Here is a 15,639-nt window from a genome sequence, read left to right as displayed (position 1 = left end):
AAGCATACATAGGTGTGGCTACATTATAATAATATAATCATATCCAGACTAAGTACTCAGTTCCTACTGAATGAAAAGAAATATGAGTCAATCAAGTGATAAGATCTGCCTAATATGTACCTGTGGAAACAAGGCAATGCAGAATATACAGCTGGATAAGTGGGTATTCTTCAGTGTCACAGAATTTAATACACTGGAATGGGTTCTTAGATATGCCTGTGGTATGCAGTTTGGGAGCCTGGAAAAAGCATTACCAGAATTATTGTGCCCAAGTTATAACAGAAGATTTATAAAAGTGGGTATACTATTGCAAGTGGAATTGATTTCTTAATTCCCTTTTCAGATAGGTTGTTCTTAGTATGTAAAAATGCAACTGGTTTATTTTTAATTACCTATTTTATTATATATTTATTTTTAACTGACACACAAAAAATAAAAATATACATGTTAATGGGGTACCATGAAATAGATTAATGCATGTATACATCATTTTATATTTAAACCAGGTTAAATACATCTATCTCCTTAAACATTTAATATTTTCGGTGGTGAAAACTTTCAAATTACTTTCTTCCAGCTTTTAGAAATGTAAAGTACATTATTGTTATCTAGTTGCCCTACTGTGCAATAGCACACCAGAACTTTTTACTCTTATCTAACTATAGTTTAATATTCATTGATCAACTTTCCCCCAATTCTCCTTCCTTTCTGCTCTTTTCAGTCTCTGGTAACCACCATTCTACTCTCAGCTTCTGTGGGATTAACTTTTGTAGATTTCAAACATGTTTAAGATAATGGGGAATTTATCTTTCTGTGTCTGGCTTATTGTAGTTAAAATAATAATAGCCAGTTACATCAATATTGTTGCAAATGAAAATATTTCATTCTTTTTGCCCTTTGTAATAACCACAAAAGGAAAGAATGTAAATATGAATCAACTGATGAATGATAAAGAAAATGTGGCCCTATACACAAGGTAATGCAACTGATTTTTGTTCATCGATTTTTTACATGACTCTATTGATTTTAGTTGTTTGAACAGTTTTTGTACATGTGTGTGTGTGTGTGTGTGTGTGTGTGAGGATTTTCTGCATAAAATATCATGTCATCTTCAAAACAAGATAGTTTCATTTCTTCTACTCCAATTTGGATTATATTTATTTTTCTTGCATAATTGATCTAGCTCGAATTTCCCAGATTGAATAGAAGAAATAAAAGAAAGAAGAGTCGCCATCCTTGCCATGTTCTGGATCTCAGAAAGAAAGTTTTTATCATTCTATCACTGAGTATAATGTTATCAGTGTGATTGACATAAAGGTCTTTATTCTGTGATGATAAATTCCTTCTGTACCTAATTTACTGAGGGCCATCACCATGAAAAACTGTTGAATTTTGTCAGTGCGTTTTCTACATCTGTTGATACAATGTTGTGATTTGCATCCTTTATTCAGTTAATGTGGTATATAATACTGATTTTCATATATTGGACGATCTTTTCATGCTATGGTTAAATCTTATGTAGTCATGGTAAATTACTCTTTAAATGTGCTGTAGTATTCAGTTTGCCAGTATTTTGTTGAGAATTTTGCATCTGTGTTCATCGTGAATACTGATTTTTAGTTTTCTTTTTCTGTAATATTTTGTCTGGCATTGGTATCAGAATGATGCTGATTTCAGGAAATGAGGTTTTTTTTGTAATTTATATATATTGTAAACAAATGGGATACATGTTGTTTCTGTTTGTACATGGAGTAACATCATACCATTTGCGTAATCATACATTTACATAGGGTAATGGTGTTTGTTTCATTCTGTTATTTTTTTCCTCCCCCCACCCCTCCCACCCCTCTTTTCCCTCTATACAGTCCCTCCTTCCTCCATTCTTGCCTCCCTCCCACCCCCATTATGTGTCATCATTTGCTTATCAATGAGATAATTAGTCCTTTGGTTTTTTGAGATTGGTTTATCTCACTTAGCATGAAATTCTCCAATTTCATCCATTTGCCTGCAAATGCCATAATTTTATTATTCCTTATGACTGAGTAATATTCCATTGTATATATATATATATATACATATATACATATACATATATATGTATATATATACATATATATATATATATATATATATATATATATATATATATATACCACAGTTTCTTTATCCATTCATCAATTGAAGGACATCTAGGTTGGTTCCACAATCTGGCTATTGTGAATTGAGCAGCTATGAACATTGATGTGGCTGCATCACTGTAGTATGCTGATTTTAAGTCCTTTGGGTATAGGCCAAGGAGTAGGATAACTGGGTCAAATGGTGGTTCCATTCCAAGTTTTCTAAGGAATCTCCACACTGCTTTCCAGAGTGGCTGCACTAATTTGCAGCCCCACCAGCAATGTATGAGTGTACCTTTCTCCCCACATCCTCGCCAACACCTATTGTTGCTTAGGTTTTGAAATGTTCTCCCATCTATTTTTGAAAGACTTAAAAAGAATAAAATATTGAGGGATAAATTAATAATATGTAAAAGATTTGTACATTGAACACTACGAATGGACCAAATAATTTTAGAGATGCAAATAAATCAAAGGACACTCATAATTATGGATTTGAGAATTATTATTAGTATGCTCATGCTTCCTAAAGCAATCCACATATAGTTTACATAATGCCTATAAAAATTCTCATGACATTGTTTTACAAATATAGAAAAATAATCCTAAAATTTAGATGGAGCACAAAAGACTCCAAATAGCCTAAGCAATTTTGAGCAAGAAGAACAAAACTGCAGGTACCACACTCCTGTATTTTAAAATAGCTTACAAAGTAAAGTAACCAATACTGTATGTCACAACCATAAAACACAAATATGGTCAATGGTATAGAACGGAGAAGCCAGAAATAAATTTTTGCATCTACAGTCAAGTGATTTTTAATTAAGATGCCAATAATATCCAATGGTCATTGAATACTCTCTTGGATTAATGATGTTGGAAAGTTGAATATTTACATTCAGAACAGTAAATTGAATCCTTACCACATACTACATACAAATATCAATTTAAAGCAGAATAAAAACACAGACATAAAAACCACCACAATAACAGTCTTAGAAGAAAACTTGGAAAAATCTTCTTAACCTTGAATTGGCAATGACTGACTAGGTATGACATCAAAAGCAAAGGCAACAAAATCAGAAGTGTTCTTGTGGAATTATTTCAAACTACTTTATTTCATTGCATAATCATTACCACTGTATGATGGCTGAGTCTTGATTTTGCAATAGAAAAATTTATCACCTTTTATCACATAATCATTGCAAGGTATAGTTCCTCATACTGTTTAAAAGTTAAACAGAGAAGAAATGTATTAACCAATGGCATATGGATGTGCATTTGTCTTCTTGCATATTGCAAGCTGAGAGCCTAGAATTCTCAGTACACGTGCACTGTCCCTCTATTTCCAAAAATTGACACACATGGTTTGTTTAGAGGGCTGCAGTACTAACACTAAATATGTCTCATGTAAATGGTACTGAGGGTGGTGCACAGATAACAAAACCAATGATATCAGAATAGATTATTCAGACACAGAAGATTAAATTATGTAAGTCTATACTTCAAAACACTGTAATTTTATCAAGTGTAACATTTTGCCTATAATGCACAAATCAATAACAACTAATGTGTTAACTGTCTTTTTTCAGATTGGAAAAATGTTTTCTAAACTGTCATGAAGAAATGATGTGCATTGATTTGGACTATTCCATTTTAACATGTATTTATGAGTATCCCATGCATCCTAATTTTGCACCAAAGACAATTTAATAATAAATGATTTTCAAGTAATAGCAGCACATTTTTTAAAGTTTCACAAAATGATTATGTCCAACATTTTTGAAAAAAATGGCATGAAATATGCAGTGATAATGTGGTGAAATAAGATGAAACCTACATGGAAAAGGAAACAATCAACGGAATAAAAAGGCAATCAATAGAATGGTAGAACATATATGCAAACCACACATCTGATAGGGAGTTAACATCAAACATAAATAAGGAAGTCCTAAAACTGAATAATAAAACAAAAATAAGTATATAACCTGGGGGAAAATCCAAAATATGGTCTTAGACATACAGATGGCCAACAGTAATATGAAAAGATGTTCAATATCTCTAATCATCAAGGAAATGCAAATTATAATCAAAATGAGGTATTATCTTATGCCTGTTAGGATGGCTATTATCAAATAAACAAACAACAACAACAACCAAAAAAAAAAAAAGCAAATAAACTCTTTTACAGTGAATCACTATGAGAAGGAATATACATTTTTGTAGCCATCATGAAAAACAAAATGGAAGCTCTCAAAAAATTAAGAGCAGAACTACTAAATGATTTTTCTAATTTCCAAATAAATATTCAAAGGAAATTAAGTCAGGATCTTGAAATATTTTTACTACCATATTCTTTGTAGCAGTAATCACAATAGTCAGGATATGGAAAGAAACAGGAGTATTATAACCATGATTTATACCAAAAGTTCTCAATGGTCACCTCTCCTACAAAAATAACTGACAAGAAGATACATATCAATGAAAATAACTTTGGGAGAGCTCTAGAGTGCTGTTAAGTATTGGCAGGGACACAGAGGTACACACCTGTATTCCCTGCAATTCAGGAGGTTAAGGTAGAATGATCACAAGTTTGAGGTCAGCCTCAGCAACATAGTGAGACTCAGTCTTAAAATAAGAAAAGGGCTGGAGATGTAGATCAGTGGTAGTACATCACTGGGTTAAACCTCAGCACCCCCAACCCCAGCGAAAAGAAAAAGAAGAAGAAAGAAAGCAACACCTGGCACAACACAGAAAGAAAGAAAAAAAAAAAATCAAAACCAAAAATCACCATATAGAACTCTCATAGAAAAGCAAAATAAGTATATCTTATCAATATTACCCAGGATGGAGAAAGGAAAGCTGGAGATCATCAGTAGCTCTCAGCAGTACCATGCAGACACACAGTTTCAACAACTGAGTATACCTATAGTCTGCTGGTGCTGATCTCAGCTCTCAGAGCTGTCTAACCTCCAAACCACTGCATACCTTTTATATCTTCAAGAAGCTGCTACCATGACTTGAGAAAAGTAGCCCTTGCTGTACCTCACTATTGTTAGAGCCACCACCACCTCCAATAGCATGTGTACTTCAAACCTCAGAGCTGTGGGTACTCCATATGTGTGTCTGTGATCCAGATTCTATCTTTGTGGCTATTCTACACATACCAACACCGGACACTAGTTTCATAGCTGCTATCATCAACCTTTTATGCACTAGATCCCAGAGTCATGGTTGATCTGAATGTGCCTTATACCTTGGAAAATGGAAATGTGATCACTTTCTGTGCACATGTACTCTAGACCTTAACTCTGTAACTTTTTTTTTTTTTCATAAATGCTGGTACCCGGGTCCCTTTCCCCACATGTCCATGCACTAACCAATAAAGACAATACCTCCATGCCCTTTCTGTACACTAGACGTGGTACCAAGAAGACCCCCTTGCCATGACTACTTCCCATGGAAGAAGATTAAGAAACCTTTGCCAATGAGGAGTCCAACAACCATTACTACTATTACAGGTACTCAGATTTAAATCCTAAAGACACAATAGCCATGACTTCCACAGTCATTACCAATGCTGATCTCATTTGTCAGACCTGCAGGGGACATATGGCCATGGTGCTTTCCTCAGAGTTGAAGTCAATAGCAACATATTCCACCCAGCTATACTTTTTTTTCATACCAAAATACAAAGGTTTTGTTCACCAAACTCTGTCTGACAAGTCTGGAAGAGGTATGTGCTTCTTCAAATGCGCAGACATCAACATGAGAAACAAACTAACAAAAAAATTCAAGGAAGACATGACATGACCGAAGGAACAAAATCATTTTCTAGTCACTAAGACCAAAGAAATTGAGATATATAAAATTTTGACAAACAATTAAAAGTAAATGTTTTAAGGAAGCTAAGTGAGCTGTAAGAGAACACAGGAAGACAACTTAATGATAACAGGAAAAACAAAGTGAAGAGTATAAAAGATGAAAACCATTAAAAAAGGAAATAAATACAAAATCTCAAACTGAAGAACACAATGAATGAAATAAAAATTGGAATAGAAAATTTTAACAGACAAAAAAACTAAAGAAATAATCAGTACATTCAAATACAAGGACATTTAAAATTATCTTACTAGAGAAGGAAAAGAAAGGGAATTGCCGTATATAGTATAGAAGTTTCATAAGGAAATAAAAGACAGAAAGGGGAGGAAGACGTATTTAAGGAAATAATAGCTAAAAAATTTTGCAAATAATGGAGGAGGAATGTATTTCAGATTCACAAAGCTCAAATACCATGAAAGAATTACTTCAGAGATTATACTGAGACATATTTTAGACAGATTATCAAATATCTAGAATATCAAGAATATTTTGAAAACAACAAGAGAAGTAATTCATCACATATAAGAGAACATTCTGAACTTCTCAGCAAAAAATTTGCAAGCTAGGGGAAATAGAGTCATATATTCAAAATACTGAAAGAAAAATCTTGCCATTCAATAATATGATACCCAGCAAAAATATTCTCTAAAGTGAAGGAGAGATAAACTTTTCCCAAATAAATGAAAACTGATGGAGTCATTACTACTAGACTTACCTTACAACAAATGCTTAAGAAGTTCTTCAAATTGAAATAAAAACTTGATAAACAGCAGTGTGAAAGCATATATATGCATAAATTTCACTGGTGAAGTTAAAATCAGACATATATGATTACAATACCATTATAATGACAACAGTGCATAAATAACTTTTAATCCTATTATATTAAAAGATAATGCTGTGATATAGTGGATATATAATATACAAAGAAACAAATTCTAAATACAACAATAAAGTATGTGAGAAGGATTGAAAATATAGTGTTTTGTGTTTTATTAAAGTTATATTGTTGCTATCTTAAAGTAGAAGATTTAAGATATTTTATAAAAGTCTTGAGATACTATAAGGAAAAATGTGGGGGTTTCCGGGACCCCCAGCCTTGGGCATGGTCAAGATGGCGCCTGAAGCTGAGCCAAAAGCGGCCAGCTATTCAGTAAACAACCAGCGAATTCCAATGATTGGCTAGTTAACGATGTGACTAGAGCATGCCCCCCCCTCGTGTACCCATCCTGTGCCTGCAGCTGTCCGCGTTTATCTCGTGTACTCTCCCCTGATTGGTTGAAGTGTATATAAGCCTGGTGGGCGGGAGAGTAGGGGGCAGAGGCTGAGGAAGGAACGGAACGGAACGGAGCGGAAGAAGCGGCGGCGGCGGCAGCGGCAGCAGCAGCAGCAGCAGCGGCTGGAGCTGAGCTGGAAGGAGGGAGTACGCGGGAGTGGAAGAAGCTGGGAGAAGGGAAGCTGGGAGTGCGCAGAAGCTAGGGGTAAGAGAAGCGTAGGAGAGGAACTGTGCACAATAAACTTCCAAAGCTTCAGACATTTGTCGTGTCTCTCTCTGCGGCCAGAGGGGACGCGATAGAAAAACACCCTATAAATATAAAAAAAATGATTAGTAGACAAGAATTAAAGGAAACATTAAAAAACCAAATAACAAAGGAAATATCAAGAGGGAAGGGAGCAATAATAATTATAAATTCATGGGATGCAACAAAATGATAATAGTAAGTCCTGAGCTGATAATTATTTTAATTTTAGTGTATTAAATCACTAATCCAAAGACAAAATCACCTAAGCTTTAGGAAAAAAATCCAGAGAGTTATGCTATCTATAAGAGACCTACTTTAAAGGCACTCATAGGCTGAAACAAAAATTACTTCATGGAAATAGTAGCCTACATACAGCAGTAGTTGTTATATCACAAAAAATAGATTAAAAGTCTGAGAAAAAGATCATTATATAATAAGAATATACAAGAAAAACTTAGTAGGAAGAGATATTTAAATTGTATACAAACCTATAAGAGCTCCTAAATATAACAAATACTAACATACCTGAAGACAGAATTTGACAGCAATATAATTATAGGAGGTTTCAACGTCCTACTTACAATAATTGATAGAACATCCAGACAGAAAAGTCATGACTTGAGCAGTATTATATGTTAAATGGACCTAACATTCATGTGTATTACTTTCCACTCAACAGCAGAAAAATGCACATTTTTCTGATGTGCACACAGAACATTCTCCATGGTAGACACATTTTACATCAGAAAATGAATCTTAACAACTTCAAGAAAATCAGTCATTCCAAATATTCTTTTATTATTATTTTTTTTTTATTTAGCTTTTAATTTTTTACAGGCTGCATTTTGATTCATTGTACACAAATAGGGTACATAATTTTGTTTCTATGGTTGTACACAATGTAGATTCATACCATTCGTGTAATCATACATGTACATAGGGTAATGATGTCTGTCTCATTCCGCCATTTTTCATACCCTGCTCCCTCTCATTTCCTTCTACATATTCTAAAGTTCCCTCATTCTTCTCTCATTCCCCACCCCAATCCCCATTATATATCATTCTCCATTTACCAGGGAAAACATTTGGCCTTTGGTTTTTCGGGCTTGGCTTATTTCACTTAGCATGATATTCTCCAATTCCATCCATATATTTGCAAATGCCATGATATTATTCTTCTTTATGGCTGAATAGTATTCCATTGTGTATATATACCAGAGTTTCTTTATCCATTCATCTGTTGAAGGGCATCTAGGTTGGTTCCACAATCTAGCTATTGTGAACTGAGCTACTATAAACATTGATGTGACTGTGTTACTGTAGTTTGCTGATTTTAGGTCCTTTGGGTATAAACCGAGGAGTGGAATAACTGGGTCAAAAGGTGGGTCCATTCCAAGTTTTCTGAGGATTCTCCATACTGCTTTCCAGAGAAGCTGCACCAATTTGCAACTCCTACCAGCAATGTAAAAGTGTGCCTTTTTCCCCACATCCTTGCCAACATCTATTATTGTTTGTGTTCTTGATAACAGTCATTCTACTTGGAGTAAGATGAATCTTTGAGTTGTTTTAATTTGTATTTCTCTAATTACTAGAGATGTTGAACACTTTTTCATATATTTATTAATTGCCTGTGTGTCTTCTTCTGTAAAGTGTCTTGACCCATTTATTGATTGGGTTCTTTGTATTTTTGGTGTAAAGTTTTGTAAGTTCTTATAAATTTTAGAGATAAGTGCTCTATGTGAAGTGCATGTGGAAAAGATTTTCTTCCACTCTGTAGGCTCTCTTTTCACAATATTGATTGTATCCTTTGCTGATAAAAAGCTTTTTAGTTTGAGTCCATCCCATTTATTGATTCTTGCTTTGATTTCTTGTGCTTTGGGAGTCTTATTGAGGAAGTTCGATCCTAAGCCAACATGATGAAGATTCAGGCCTACTTTGTCTTCTATTAGTTGCAGGGTCTCTGGTCTAATTCCTATGTCTTTGATCCATTTTCAGTTGAGTTTTGTATAGGGTGAGAGATAGAGGTTTAATTTCATTTTATTGCATATGGATTTCCAGTTTTGCCAGCACCATTTGTTGAACAGGCTATCTTTTCTCCATTGTATGTTTTTGGCTTCTTTGTCTAGTATGAGGTGTCTAGTATTTATGTGGTTTTGTCTCTGTGTCTTCTATTCTGTACCATTGGTCTGCCTGTCTATTTTGGTACCAATACCATGCTGTTTTTGTTACTATTGCTCTGTAGTATAGTTTAATGTCTGGCACTGTGAAACATCCTGTTTCATTTTTTCTCTTCAGGATTGTTTTGGCTATTTGAGGTCTCTTATTCTTGCAGATGAAGTTCATGATTGATTTCTCTATTTCTATGTGGAATGTCATTGGGATTTTAATTGGAATTGCATTGAATCTGTATAGTGCCTTTGGTAGATTGGCCATTTTGACAATGTTAATTCTGCCTATCCAAGAACATGGGAGATCTTTCCATCTTCAAAGGTTTTCTTCAATTTCTTTCTTTAATGCTCTGTAGTTTTCATTGTAGAGGTCTTTCACCTCTTTCGTTAGATTAATTCCCAAGAATTTTATATTTTTTGAGGCTACTGTGAATGGAGAGGTTTTCCTAATTTCTCTTTTAGAGGATTCCTCACTTATGAATAGAAATGCATTAGATTTACATGTATTGATTTTATATCCTGCTACTTTGCTGAATTCATTTATTAGTTCTAGAAGTTTTCTAGTAGAGTTTTTTGGATCTTCTAAACATAGGATCAAATCATCAACAAATAGTGACAGCTTTAGTTCTTCTTTTCCTATTTCTATCCCTTTAATTTATTTGGTCTGTCTAATTGCTCTGGCAAGTATTTCAAGGACAATGTTGAATAGAAGTGGTGAAAGAAGGCATCCCTGTCTTGTTTCAGTTTTTAGAGGAAATGCTTTCAGTTTTTCTCCATTAAGAATGATGTTGGCTGTGGCTTAGCATAGATAGCCTTTACAATGCTGAGGTATATTCCTACTATCCCTATTTTTTCTAGTGCTTTAAGCATGAAAGTGTGCTGTATTTTATCAAATGCTTTCTCAGCATCAATTGTAATAATCATGTGATTCTTAACTTTAAGTCTATTGATGTGGTAAATTACATTTATTGATTTCCGGATGTTGAACCAATCTTATATCCCTGGGATGAACCCCACTTGATCATGGTGCACTATCTTTTTAATATATTTTTGTATGCGATTTGTCAGTATTTTGTTAAGGATTTTTGCATCTATGTTCATCAGAGATATTGGTCTAAAGTTTTCTTTCCTTGATGTGTCTTTGTATGGTTTTTGGTATCAGAATGATACTAGCCTCATAGAATGAATTTGGAAGGGTTCCCTCCTTTTCTATTTCCTGATATACTTTGAGGAGTATTAGTATCAGTACTTCTTTAAAGGTCTTGTAGAATTCGACTGAGAATCTATCTGGTTCTGGGCTTTTCTTGGTTGGTAGGCTTTTGATGACTTCTTCTATCTCAGTGCTTGAAATTGATCTGTTTAGATTGTGTATGTCTTCCTAATTCAGTTTGGGAGGATCATATGTCTCTAAAAATTTGTTGATGTCTTTGATATTTTCTATTTTGTTGGAGTATGAATTTTCAAAGTAGCTTCTAATTATGTTATGTATTTCAGTGGTATCTGTCATGATCTTTCCTTTTTCATCACAAGTTCTAGTAATTTGAGATTTTTCTCTCCTCTTTGTTAGTGTGGCTAGGGGTTTATCAATTTTGTTTACTTTTTCAAAGAACCAACTTTTTGTTTTGTCAATTTTTTGAATTGTTTCTCTTGTTTCAATTTCATTGATTTCAGCTCTGATTTTAATTATTTCCTGTCTTTTAACTGTCTACTGGAATGGTCATGCATTGCCTGCATTTACTCTCTTATCTTGTCTTTTGCTTCATGGATCATTTTAATCATGCAGATTCTAAACTCTTTTTCTGTCATTTCTACTGCCATGCTATCATTGGAGTCTATCACAATAGCATCTTGGTTTGTTAGGGACAATTTCATCTCCTGTTTTTTCATATTGTTTCTGTATATTCCCCTCTAGCAGTGAAGATCAGAGACACTGAAGTTTTCCCCCTGCAGGCTTATTATGACCCTGCAATTTTCCACTACCTCTCCTTCGAAGGGGAGATCAATACCAATAGCACCCGATACAAAGAAAATGTAGCCCTGAATCAGATAGCCCCTATAAAGACTTCACCATTTTAAAAATAAACAGGATCAGTTCAATTACTATTTACAGTTTTTCTAGTTGTGAACAATAGGATGGGGAAAGGGTGTAGGATATAAGTGAGTAAATAGAGGTACCTGTCAAAGGGCCTCCAAACTCCTGTAGTGTCTCAGGAAGGGAGCTGCCCTTCCAATGATAATGGCCACGCCCTCAGGAATAATTCAAAATGCCTGCAGCAGCCTCCAAAGAAGCTGGGAAGTCCCAGCAAGGGTGCACCGAGTCAGCATGGAGTCCCTCAGCAGTAGGGGGGCAGGTGGGCAGGCTCAGCTACTGACCTCTGACCCCAGGGTGTGGGGGCAGGCTCAGCGAAAGCTTCTAAACTTGGGGTGAGGGTCAGGTGGACTCAGTGATGGCATCAAAGGGAATTTAAAAAGCATTTCCATAAAAATGAAATGAAAACAAAACATAAGAAAATCTATCCAATTCAGTAAGAGCAATGCCAGCAGAGATATTTACAGTGATAATTTCCTGGATTAACAAAAAAGGAAAATCTCAACTTCATACTTTGAAGAACTAGGGGGGAAACACCAAGCCAAAAGTTATTTAAAAAAAAATGAAGAAAAATAAAAATAAAAAAATTGGAAGATAAATACGTCTAATTGAGGTTTAAAAATGTAAAGAAATGAAAACTGAGAGTTGCTTTATTGAAAGTATAGAAAATAAAAATATTACAAAATGACCAAAAACTAAACAAATAAAATCAAAAATGATGGAGGAGACATTATAATGAATGCCTCAGATACAGAAAGGATAAGACTATTATAAAAATGTGTATATAACTAAACTGGATAATATAAAACAAAGGGATAATATCCTAGAAACATTGAATATATTTATTAATACTAAATTGAGAAGAAATAAAAAGCCTTCATAGACCAATCAAAATTAAAGACATGGAATCAATATTCAAAAATCTCCCAATAAATAAAAGCCCAGGCCCAGAGGCTGCACATGTCAATTCTACCAAAAACTCAAAGGATTAATTAAGGCGGATACTTGCTAAAATCTCACTCCCCCAAAAAAAATTGAAGAAGAGGGAACATTTCCAAACCCATTTTCTGAGACCAGAATTATCCTGATATTGAGACCAAATACTACAAGAAAAGAAAACTCCAGGTTAATATTCCCAGTGAACACATATGTAAAAATTTACAACAAAATTCTAGCAAAATAAATTCAACAGCATGTTGAATACATCATAAACAAGTGGCCCTTATCGATGAATGGAAAGGCGGTTGCAACACACAAAAATCAGTTGATGTGGTACACCATATTAAGAAAAAGAGCACATCATTATCTTAACAAAAGCAGATAAATACATTTGACGAAGGACAACATACTCTCATGATTAAAACTCTGAGCAAAATAGGTATAGAAGGAGCACAATGAAGTTCTTATGTGAAAAGTCCACAGCTAGCATAATAATGAATAGAAAAATATCTGAAAACTTTTCTTCTAAGGTGTGATTCACGACATGGAAGTTTACTTCTCTGCTTCTTTTCAGTGGTACTAGAAGTCGTAGCCTGAGAAAGTAGCCAAGAAAAAATTAACTAAAATTCATTCAATTTGGAAGGGAAAAATAAAAATGAAATGTTTGTGGATGACATAATTGAGTACATAGAAAATCCTAAGTATTCAACAACAGCAACAACAATAAAACCTATTAAAGTTAGTAAGTGAACTAAGTTATAATATATTTTAAAGTCAGGAAGTGAAATATTCTGACTTTGTTTTTTGTTTTGTTTTGTTTTGTTTTTGCTCAAGATTGCCTTGGTTATTTGCAAAATTGAATGCATAAAATTTAGTCATGTTTCTATACACAAGCAATAAATTATATAAAAAGAAGAAAACAATACTATTGATAATAGCAACAGAAATAAAATACTTAGGAATAGATCAAACTGGAAATATGAAACATTTGTGCACCGAAAACTATAAACCACTAGTGAAAAAAATTGAAGAAGACTCAGAAAAATGCAAACAACCATTGGATAGGAAAAATTAATGATGTTGTCCACAATATCTAAATTGGTGTATGGGTTCAAAGCAGTTGCTATTAAAATTCCAAAATATTCTTTAAAGAAATAAAAAAAAATCCAAAAATTCATGGGAACTGTTAAAGACCTCAAATAGTTAATGCAATCATGAGCAAAGAGAAATGTTGGAGGCATTTTACTTTCTGATTTCAAAATCTATTACAAATCTATTGTAATTAAACTAATTAGAACAAATTAAAAAATTAAAATATAAAAATTAATGGTATGATCATAAAAACAGACTTATGAGAGAAAGAAAATGAATAGAGGGTCAAGTAATAAATTCACCCTTCAACAGTCAACTGTTCTTTGACAAGGGTGATAGTAACACAATGTGGGAAGGACAGTCCTTTCTATAAATGGCGTTGGAAACTAGATATATTATATAAAATTAAGAAACAGCTCAAAATGATGTAAGAGCTGAAACTATAATCTACAGGAGAAAAATATAAGGAAAAAAACTTCTTGATGTTTGACTGGACAATGATTTCTTGGATATAACCACTAAAGAAATTGAAAGAGCACATCACCATGCATAAGAATTTGCAACTCAATAAAAATACAATAATGACCTCCCCAGTGTTCCCCTATAGAGAAGGGCCATTTACTTTGTTGGCAGCACACTGGTGAAAACAGCTCTGTTGAAGTTCATTTGATACAGGGTTAGAGATTTTGGTACAATCTGAACACCCAAACCACAATCTTTCACTTTAAATCATAATAGGATCACAGAGTGAGCAGAATAAAGTCAGACGGTAGCCTATGTCTTTTTCACTGTGCATCTTCTGGATCTGTAAACCCATTCAATTCATCCCTCTAATTTAATTTAGAAAAGCATGCTTCTAAGTTTTAAAACTCCATGATACTGTTTCTCAATCTAGAGAATAACAGCTAATACAGTAGGAAGGACTGAAGAAAAAAAAACCCTGAGAGTTCCTGAAGGAAGAGACACCTACTGTTCAAAAACTTTCCATTTTGTGGCAGTGTAGTAAGTGATCCTATACTCTATTTATTTGTTCTATGATTATTTTCTTCTTGATGCCATGTATTCATATTGATTATTTCATTATCTTCCTCTGATAAATCATCCCATTCTTTTCTTTGTTATATTAATTGTACCATTATTTAGCCTGAATCAGAAATATCCATGTGTTACTCAGCTCCTATATTCACAAGAACCTAAAAAGTTTGTCATTGAAATTTTGCTTTTACTTCTTTTTATCCATTCCTGGACAATCATGAATTTAGATAATGATCATATTCCAATGGACTAGCATCTCTGCTTTATACTCCCTCTTTTACTCACTTCTAACTCATCCTCTATTGTGCAGTCAGAATTCCCTTCACAAAATTTCAAGACTTTCTACTGTCTACAGGCGAATGTACGAACTCTAAAGTGTAAATTCAAAGCCATTTAGAACTTGGAAACAGTATAAATTTCCCATTTTTCTCCCACTACTACCTCTTTCTCTTCCATGTTAATTGTTCATGTTCGAGTCTTATTCATTATTATCTATAATACGCTTTTCTATTTCTACTCTCCTTTTCATCCTGGAAAACCTTTTTCAGATATTAACCTTCAAAGCTCTAATATTATCTCCATTTGAAGACATTGTACCTCTTTTATCTTTTTTCACCCTACACTCCCTCTATTCTCTTTTTATTTATTTATTTATTTTTTATTGTAAACAAATGGGGTACATCTTCTTTCTCTGTTTGTACATGAAGTAGAGGCATACCATTTGTGTAATCATACATTTACATAGGGTACTGTTGTCTGATTCATTCTGTTATTTTTTCCTTCCCCCCACCCCT

The 15,639-nt window shown here is 33.8% G+C and overlaps 1 long non-coding RNA gene across 1 annotated transcript in view; it reads left to right on the top strand.

Moving 5' to 3' along the window:
* LOC124983495 (uncharacterized) overlaps window positions 1-3,851 on the top strand; it is a 50,541-nt gene extending 46,690 nt beyond the window's left edge. The window contains exon 4 of the long non-coding RNA XR_007108449.1: window positions 3,710-3,851. This is a non-coding gene — a long non-coding RNA (uncharacterized LOC124983495). The remainder of the gene's footprint in view (window positions 1-3,709) is intronic.
* The last annotated feature ends 11,788 nt before the right edge of the window (window positions 3,852-15,639 follow it).

This window comes from Sciurus carolinensis, chromosome 4 (assembly GCF_902686445.1).
Source record: "Sciurus carolinensis chromosome 4, mSciCar1.2, whole genome shotgun sequence".
Lineage (NCBI taxonomy): Eukaryota > Metazoa > Chordata > Mammalia > Rodentia > Sciuridae > Sciurus > Sciurus carolinensis.
The sequence above is the reverse complement of the archived record's forward strand: the minus strand, read 5'-3'. Positions and strand labels throughout refer to the sequence as shown.